Source organism: Oryx dammah, unplaced genomic scaffold (genome assembly GCF_014754425.2).
Source record: "Oryx dammah isolate SB20612 unplaced genomic scaffold, SCBI_Odam_1.1 HiC_scaffold_16, whole genome shotgun sequence".
Taxonomy (NCBI): Eukaryota; Metazoa; Chordata; class Mammalia; order Artiodactyla; family Bovidae; genus Oryx; species Oryx dammah.
In genome coordinates this window covers 10,626,501-10,635,444 of record NW_024070200.1, presented here as the reverse complement: position 1 = coordinate 10,635,444, position 8,944 = coordinate 10,626,501, and the positions used below count along the sequence as shown (strand labels likewise).

The 8,944-nt window shown below is 42.0% G+C and overlaps 1 pseudogene; it reads right to left on the bottom strand.

Annotated features, from left to right (window-relative positions):
- Positions 1-3,793: 3,793 nt before the first annotated feature.
- Positions 3,794-5,963, bottom strand: LOC120875694 (annotated as a pseudogene).
- Positions 5,964-8,944: the final 2,981 nt, after the last annotated feature.

The window sequence follows — 8,944 nt, the reverse complement described above, 5'->3', positions numbered from 1 at the left end:
AAACGCTCAAGAGCATGGGCTCAGGCCTTCGTTACAAAGCTGGTGGTGCAACTGGAGGTCTCCTCTGGCTTGTGAGATAAAGTGGGCAGAAAACCACCATATAATGAAAACAACTATGAATAGAGGCACAGCAGAAGGGAATGTGGCAGGAGAAAAAGGAGACAGACAGAATGGTGTCTCTTGTGGTCTGACAGCCAATGATTTCCACCACGCTGATAATCTTGGCTATGGTTATCACTTCCCTTCCAGGTTCTAAATAAATGTTTAAAAGGCCTTGAATTCTTTAAGCACTTCCCTGGAAGCTCAGTTGGTAAAGAATCTGCCTGCAAGGCAGGAGACCCCGGTTCAATTCCTGGGTAGGGTAGATACCCTGGAGAAGGGATAGGCTACCTACTCCAATATTCTTGGGATTCCCTGGTGGCTCAGATGGTACAGAATCTGCCTGCAATGCATGAGATCTGGGTTGGATCCCTGGGTTGGGAAGACCCCATGGAGGAGAGCATGGCAACCTAATCCAGTATGCTTGCCAGGAGAACCTCCATGGACAGAAGGGCCTGGTGGGGTACAGTTTTAAATAAACGTTTAAAAGATCTTGAATTCTTCTCTGAGAATGCAGGATGACTAGGAATTGTATTTGCCAACCTGGTCAGATTTGGCATCTATAACTTTATGCCTTGAGGTGATGAGGTCTTTGGCAAGAAGACATCCATGGGGATCCAGTGAGGGGTTGGTATGGATTGCTCTAGCTCTAGAGGAAAGAAACAAAGAGGTAAATCTGACACCAGCCTTATCAAGACTAGCCCTGGTGCTCTGTATATGTGCTTAGTTGTGTCAGACTCTGACCCCACGGACTGTAGCCCACCAGGCACCTCGGTCCACAGGATTCTCCATGACGAGACTATTGGAGTGGGTAGCCATTCCATTCTCCAGGGGATCTTTCTGACCCAGGGATTGAACCTGGTCTCCTGCACTGCAGGCAGATTCTTCACTGTCTAAGCCACCAGGGAAGCTCAACCTCGATGCTTTATCAAGCACAGTTCAGGTCTTCTAGAAGAACCCCTTCTTCGCATTTGCATGGCTGGGCACCACTCAGAGCTATTAATACCTGGGTCAGAGATTCTCCAACTCTGTCATCAGACTCCCCCAAGCCGAAGAGAGTGGACGTAGTTCTCTGGGGTCTGAGCAGGTGGACTCCTTTGAAAACTTGGCAAACTTTACTTTTTGCTCCATAATACATGTGTTTGTTTTGACATGGAAACAATGCTTTAATCAGTCACTATTGAGTAAATGGAGGGGCTAGTTATCTCAAGAGTGGTTTTGGACTCGGTGCACACTGTGGCCACAAGCCAAGCTCACTGGTTTTTCTGTTAAGGTGCTCTCTCTCTCTCTCCACCCACCCCTCTTTCCAGAGAAGAGGTTACTCTCTTGGTTACTACCGCAGAGAACTGCTGGATAAAAGGGGGGTGCGGTAGCAGTTTTCCTGAATTCCTGGGTTTGAATTTTCTCCCAAAGATATTCTTAACTGTGAAACTGTCCTCATTAAAACCCTAGTACAACTTCTGTCTACTTGGTGCAAACAAGTGGGGTACAAATGCCCACCTCCAACCTCGGGGCTGTCATGTGGTCCCTCCTGCTGACCTTCCCCTCCTGTGCTCCGAAACAGCTTGTTGAAGCTCCAGCATCTCAGTGTGCTCTCACCCTGTCTGCTTGGTCTTAGTGGTCAAGGTCACCCACTACTTCCCTGAGACACCTGAGTTGATGAGATAGGCTCCATCTCATTTTCTGTTCTCTTTCTTCCTTTTATTAAAATTGAAGTATGGTGGCTCAGGGAGTAAGGAATCTGCCTGCAGTTCAGACCTGGGTTCGATCCCTGGGTCAGGAATATCCACTGGAGAAGCACATAGTGACCCACTTCAATATCCTTGCCTGGAAAATCCCATGGATAGAGAAGTCTGGTGGGCTACAGTTGCAAGGAGTTGAACGTGACTGGGCTACTAACACTTTACTTTCCATAGCCAATTTAAAATGTTTTGCTTATTTCTGCTATACAGTAAAGCAATTCAGTTGTGTGTGTGTGTATATATATATATATATACACACATTCTTTCTAATATTTTTCCATTATTGTTTATCACAGGATATTGAACACAGTTTATTCTTGTTCTTCCTGACTTCACTGTATTCTTCCTCCTCCTTCTCTCCAGTTATGCCCACTATTCCCTCTGGAACCTTGAATACCATCCCTCTGGGCCTTGTTCCTTCAGCTTTCCTATCTCTTGTTTGTTTCACTTTTGCATCTGTACTTGCCCATGTGTTTTGTTTCATTAAAGAAACATCTGTTTCAAGCTGCCATGTGAAGAATAAAAACTCTGATGCCGAGCCTAGTAGGAGGCCCCTTGCACAGCACAAGACCTTATCTCTGTCATCCACCTGAGTGACAACTTTATAAAGTACCACATGTTAATTCACTCATTTCATTTTTGAACACCTCCTGAGGGCCCACCATGTCTTACTTTCTGGAGCTACAGAAATCAGCAATACAGATGTCTTTCCTACCCAGGTGGAGCTTAGAGTCTACAGGGAGACAGATTAGAAAAAAACTGATCAATACATGATCATAAGCCACTGTGATAAGTGCAATGAAAGAAAATAATGTGGAATGTTCTAAGGGTTTAATAGGATGTAATTCAGATTTTGAGGGGCCCGCCAAAGACATTCTTTGTAATAAAACAGATTCTACCTGGGCCAGTTGGAAATCCCAACTCTAATGTAAACCATGATAATATAATGAACAAGGGCAAAATTATCTCACTAAAAGCGAATTTTATGATTATGAGCTATTTTAATACGATTTCTACTTATCCACCAGTTGTAGGAGTGTGTATCTGAAGAGTTGTTAAAGACTTTTTAAAAACTTAATTGGTTAGTTTTGGCTGTGCTGGATCTCCACTGCTGCTCAGGCTTGTTCTCTACTTGGGGTAAGCAGGGACTACTCTCTAGCTGCAGTGCACAGCCTTCTTGCTTTGGATTTGCTTGTGCAGAGCACGGGATCTAGGTACATGGGCTTCAGTAATTGTGGTCCATGGGCTCAGCGGTTGCGGTTTCCGGACTCTAGAGCACGAGGTCAGTAGTTTGTGGTACACGGGCCTAGTTGCTTTGAGGCATGTGGGATCTTCTTGCACCAGGGACCTAATCTGTGTCTCCTGCATTGGCAAACAGATTCTTTATCACTGAGCCGCCAGGGAAGCCCAACTGTTGCTAAAGATTTATAATCACTGTGGTCATAGTTCTTTAAATGATTAGTATATATTCAAAATTTGGAGAATGTATAGATACTATGATTGGAATGGTTATAAGTAGTTACATTAAATGTTGTAAGAATAACACTATTAACTATACCTCAATTCTTAGTTGTATGTCAACTGTATTTAACATGCGATTTGGGTGCATTTGTATCTTGGAATAAAATGAAGAGATATTAGACTTGCTGTAGGTATATTTCCCATACCCTGCCAGGACCAAAGTGAAAGTCGCTCAGTTGTGTCCGATTCTTTGTGACCCCATAGACTGTACAGCCCATGGAATTCTCCAGGCTAGAATACTGGAATGGGTAAGCCTTTCCCTTCTCCAGGGGATCTTCCCAACCCAGGGATTGAACCTTCTGGCAGAAGGCAGAAACCCAAAACTCATCGTAGACGCCTGACTATCCCCACTGTTAGCTTGTCAAGTCTTTGCAATTCTCAATGCTCTTTCTAGTTTATCTTCTCCTTTGCATTCTTGCTATTTTATTTTATTTTTTCCAGTGCTACTTTTATTTTCTGAAGGTAGACTGTTCAACCTAATGACAATCCAGGCTGAACCTTGCAATGTACAAGCAAGTCACAGTTCACTTCAAACCAAAACAAATGCTCGATCTTCTGTTTCTGCCAAAATCATATGAAAATATTTGTAAAAATTAACTCGGATTTATCTGTGGCCAGTGAAGGACCCACAGAACGTTGTCTTACAGCATTCTGTGCAAAGTCTTTGTTTGTTCCTTCTTTGCTTTCGGATTCCTCTTCTGAAACATCTACATCAGCCTCTTGTTCTTCCTCCACTTTTTTCAAAGGTTGGGAAGATTCTGGTAGTAATTTTCTGGAAGAGTATGGCTGAGGTCTGCGCCTTTTTGAAGGACACAGGCAATCTGCCACAAATATCATGAAAAGTCCTAATAACAGTCCTGAAAGCAGAGTTGCTACAGCAAACACTGTCTATGATCCCCAAATCGGTAATCCAAGGTCTTCAATAAAATAGTTATGGCAAGTTCTGATCCACATAGAGAGCTGCAAGAGTGCTGACATACTACTCATCAAAATAGAACCTGGACCAAACCATTATGAAACGGGTTCAATACTTTTCCACTCTTTGTCACTTATAAAGTTTATGAAGTCCTTCTTAGTTCTTGGACCCTGATATCGCCTAAATTCACCATCTTTACAGTGATAAATAGTAGGAAGAGCAGTTATGATAAATCGTCCACTTGGTCCCGGCTGCTCTATCACATCAACTTTTGCAACATTAACCTCAAGATCTTCTCCCCACTCAGCAAAACTTTCCCATTCTGGTTGAAGATTCTGACAAGCAGGACACCATGGAGCATAAAATTCTATCATCCACTCTCCTTCCAGCAACTCTCTCCAGTTCTCGTCCGTGATGATGCGCACATTGCTCCGCCTCCCGTGGGCCCAGGGAGCTCCCCAAAGCAACAGCAGCAGCACTGCCACCGGGATCCGGAGACTCCAGGAGGGCGCCAAGTCGGCCGTTTCGCCCACCCACAACAAGCAAGGCGGCCCCACCTCCGCGCAGCAGCTCCTCACTTCTGCCCGCGTCCGCTGATGAGCGCGGCAGGGCTCGCGCCGCGCGCGCCCTGAGGACGCGCAAGGCGCACAACGAAGCTGAGTCCTAGTGGGTTGGTTGAGGAAAGTATTCTTGCTGTTTTAATCTCTCACCAAGTTTCATGTGGATGGTGACAAAAGTTTTCCAATAGAGATCACAGATCAACACAGGAACTCCTCTCAGGCAGTCTGGAGTTCAAGTCTCAGCTCCAAACACTAACAAACTCAGTTATCTTGTTGACTTTTGAAATGTCTCCAGACCTCATTTTTCAACTTGGGACAATGAGATAACAATAATATAATATGTACCTCTTAGGGCTGTGTGAGGATTAACCAAGAGATCAGGCAGGTAAAATGTCTAGCAGGGACCAAGTTGTCAACTCTTAACCCATGGCATGCATTGTCAAAGCTATGGTTTTTCCAGTAGTCATGTACGCTTGTGAGAGTTGGACCATAAAGAAGGCTGAGCACCAAAAAATTGGTGCTTTCAAATTGTGGTGCTGGAGAAGACTCTTGAGAGTCCCTCGGACACCAAGGAGATCAAACCAGTCAATCCTAAAGGAAATAAACCCTGAATATTCATTGGAAGTACTGATGCTGGAGCTGAAACTCCAATATTTTGGCCACCTGATATGAAGAGCTGACTCATTGGAAAAGACCCAATTGGAAAAGATGATGGGAAACATTGAAGGCAAAAGGAGAAGGGAGTGGCACAGGATGAGATGGTTAGACACTGTCACTGACTCAGTGCATATGAATTTGAGCAAACTCTAGGAGGTAGTGAAGGACAGGGAAGCCTGGTATGCTGCAGTCCATGGGGTCACAAAGAGTCAGACATGGCTTAGCGACAATAAAAAAACACATGGTAACTATGGTGGTTGTAGTCTCCCTGCCTGCCACTTAGCCCTCCTTTCAATCCACCCCTCACCCTGAGGGCAGAGATCTTTCTAAAATGAGTATTGCTCGTTTGCCACCACTACCATCGCCTCCACCACTAGAAATCTCCAATAATTTCATTTCATCAAAAGAATCAAGTCCAAAATTCTCAGCGTCAGCAGCTTTGTTGGCAAGATTTCTGGTTCTGACCATGATGGTCGGAACTGGAATTCTGTTTACATTTCTGCCCATAACAAAAGCATGATAAACATTTATTTAGGGGGAAAAAAGCAACTAATCACTGCAGGGTTACAATCCTTATAACCCTAAGAGATGGGAGGCATATGATATGGGTCCACACTCCAGTTTTCTCCCCAAGGCTATTTTCTAAATTATTATGCAGCAAAATAGAGCCCAAGGAGAGAAGGTTTCACTCCGTGGGGAATACAGAAGTTTGGATTAAGGATTTTAAAGGTGACTGAGACTTTTGGCTCAGAGTTAATATGGTATGAATCCACACAAAAATGTAGAAATTTTGAACTTGAATAAATCCATTTCCCCTCATCTTCATTCAAATCACATTTATAGTCATTGTGATGTAGTCATTTTATGTCTTTCATTATATTCTACCTACATTTAACCCCCACAAGAAAATGTTAGAATTTTAGCTTTAAATAAGCAGAGCCATTTTGAAGAAATTAAAAGGAAAAAGTAAGTTTTTATGCTACCCATTGATTTACAAGTTCAGAAGATTTGTTCCTAAGGATCTGATTTCCCTCAGGTATCAGCCTGGAGAATTTCTTGTAGTTTCTGGTAAGACTTCCCTGGTGGCTCAGACGGTAATGAGTCTGTCTACAATGCAGGAGACCTGAGTCCTGCAGGATCCCCTGGAGAAGGAAATGGCAATCCACTCCAGGACTATTGCCTTTAAAATCCCGTGGACAGAGGAGCCTGGTAGGCTACAGTCCATGGGGTCACAAAGAGTCGGACACGACTGAGCGACTTCACTTCACTTCTGGTAGCAAAGAACTCTTTTAGTTTTTCTTTATCTGAAAATGTCATCACTTTGCCTTTATTCTTGAAGGATATTTTCTCTCTATAATTCGGAGTTGACAATCCTTTTCTTTTTTTTTAAGATTTTTTTTTTAATCCTTTTCTTTTAAAAGGCTGTTTTGAAATCCTTTCCCCTGTCATCTTGCCTCTGGTTCTGATGAGATGCCTGTGAACATTCATACCGTGATGATGTATCATTTCATCTCTGGCTGCTTTCAAGGGTTTCTAGTTTTGGTTTTCAGCAGTAGGGCTGTCATCTGCCCAGGCACGATTTGCTTATTTTTCATTCTTGCTTATTCCATTTGAACTTCACTGAGATTCTTGAATCTGTACTGTCATGACTTCCACCAAATTTTGAAAACTGGGCCATTACGTATTTTCTGTTCTATTCTCTCTGTTTCTCATGCTTCTGGTACTCCAGGTTTTGATATCTTAAATATTTTAACACTGTAATGAAAGTTCTTGAGATTCTGATATTTTTTTAAGTCTCTTTTCTTTCTCTTCATCAGATTGGATAATTTCTATTGATTTATTTTCATGTTATACATGGCTTATTCCTCTGTCATTTTCATTAGACTCTTAAGGTCATTTGGTGAATTTTTATTTTTATTTTAGATAGTGCATTTTTCAGTACTAAAATTTTCATTTGGTTATTTTTTAATGCTTTTTTCTTTCCTGAAATTTTTTATTTTTTCATTTGTTGTGAGAAAATTGTCATTTTCCTCAGGGAGCATCATTATACTAGCTACTTTAAAGTCATTGGCTCTTTGAATGTTGAGTAATTTTGGATTACATCAAGATTGTATCTTGAACCTTGTGTATATTATGTGTGTAAAGATGTTAGATTTTATCATATTTCACTGAGAAGTGTGATTTTTTTTCTTAGTAGGCAATTAACTTGGTCAGACCTATGACAACATAGGTGAACGGCACATATGTAGAAAGAAGCTTGATACAAAAGGTTATGCACTGTGTTATTTCATTTATGCAAAGTTCAAATACTAATATGTGCTAATGTGTGCTAATGTCTAATATGTGCTGTTAGAAGTCAGGGTGCCTGTTACCTTTGAGGGAGAATTAATTATTTGAATTCACAGTGGGGTGGGGTGGGAGTTTCTGGAGGGCTGGTCATTTTTTTTTTTTAATTTTAATTTTTACTTTATTTTGCTTTACAGTACTGTATTGGTTTTCCCATACATTGACATGAATCCACCACGGGTGTACATGAGTTCCCAATCCTGAACCCCCCTCCCACCTCCCACCCCATATCATCTCTCTGGATCATCCCTGTGCACCAGCCCCAAGCATCCTGTATCCTGTATTGAACATAGACTGGTGACTCGTTTCTTACTTGATAGTATACATGTTTCAATGCCATTCTTCCAATTCATCCCACCCTCTCCCTCTCCCACAGAGTCTAAAAGTCCATTCTATACATCTGTGTCTCTTTTGCTGTCTCACATAGAGGGTTATCATTACCATCTTTCTAAATTCCATATATATGCGTTAGTATACTGTATTGGTGTTTTTCTTTCTGGCTTACTTCACTCTGTATAATCAGCTCCAGTTTCATCCATCTCATTAGAACTGATTCAAATGTATTCTTTTTGATGGCTGAGTAATACTCCATTGTGTATATGTACCACAGCTTTCTTATCCATTCATCTGCTGATGGACATCTAGGTTGTTTCCATGTCCTGGCTATTATAAACAGTGTTGCGATGAACATTGGGGTACATGTGTCTCTTTCAATTCTGGTTTCCTTGGTGTGTATGCCCAGCAGTGGAATTGCTGGGTCATAAGGCAGTTCTATTTGCAATTTTTAAAGGGATCTCCACACTGTTCTCCATAGTGGCTGTACTAGTTTGCATTCCCACCAACAGTGTAAGAGGGTTCCCTTTTCTCCACACCCTCTCCAACATTTATTGCTTGTAGACTTTTGGATGGCTGCCATTCTGACTGGTTTGATATGGTACCTCATTATGGTTTTGATTTGCATTTCTCTGATAATGAGTGATTGATGTTGAGCATCTTTTCATGAGTTTCTGGAGGGCTGGTCATATTGTTTTTTTAAAAAACAATTTTATTGAGGTATAATGGACATATACCAGCTGTATATCTTGAGAGTGTACACTTTGGTA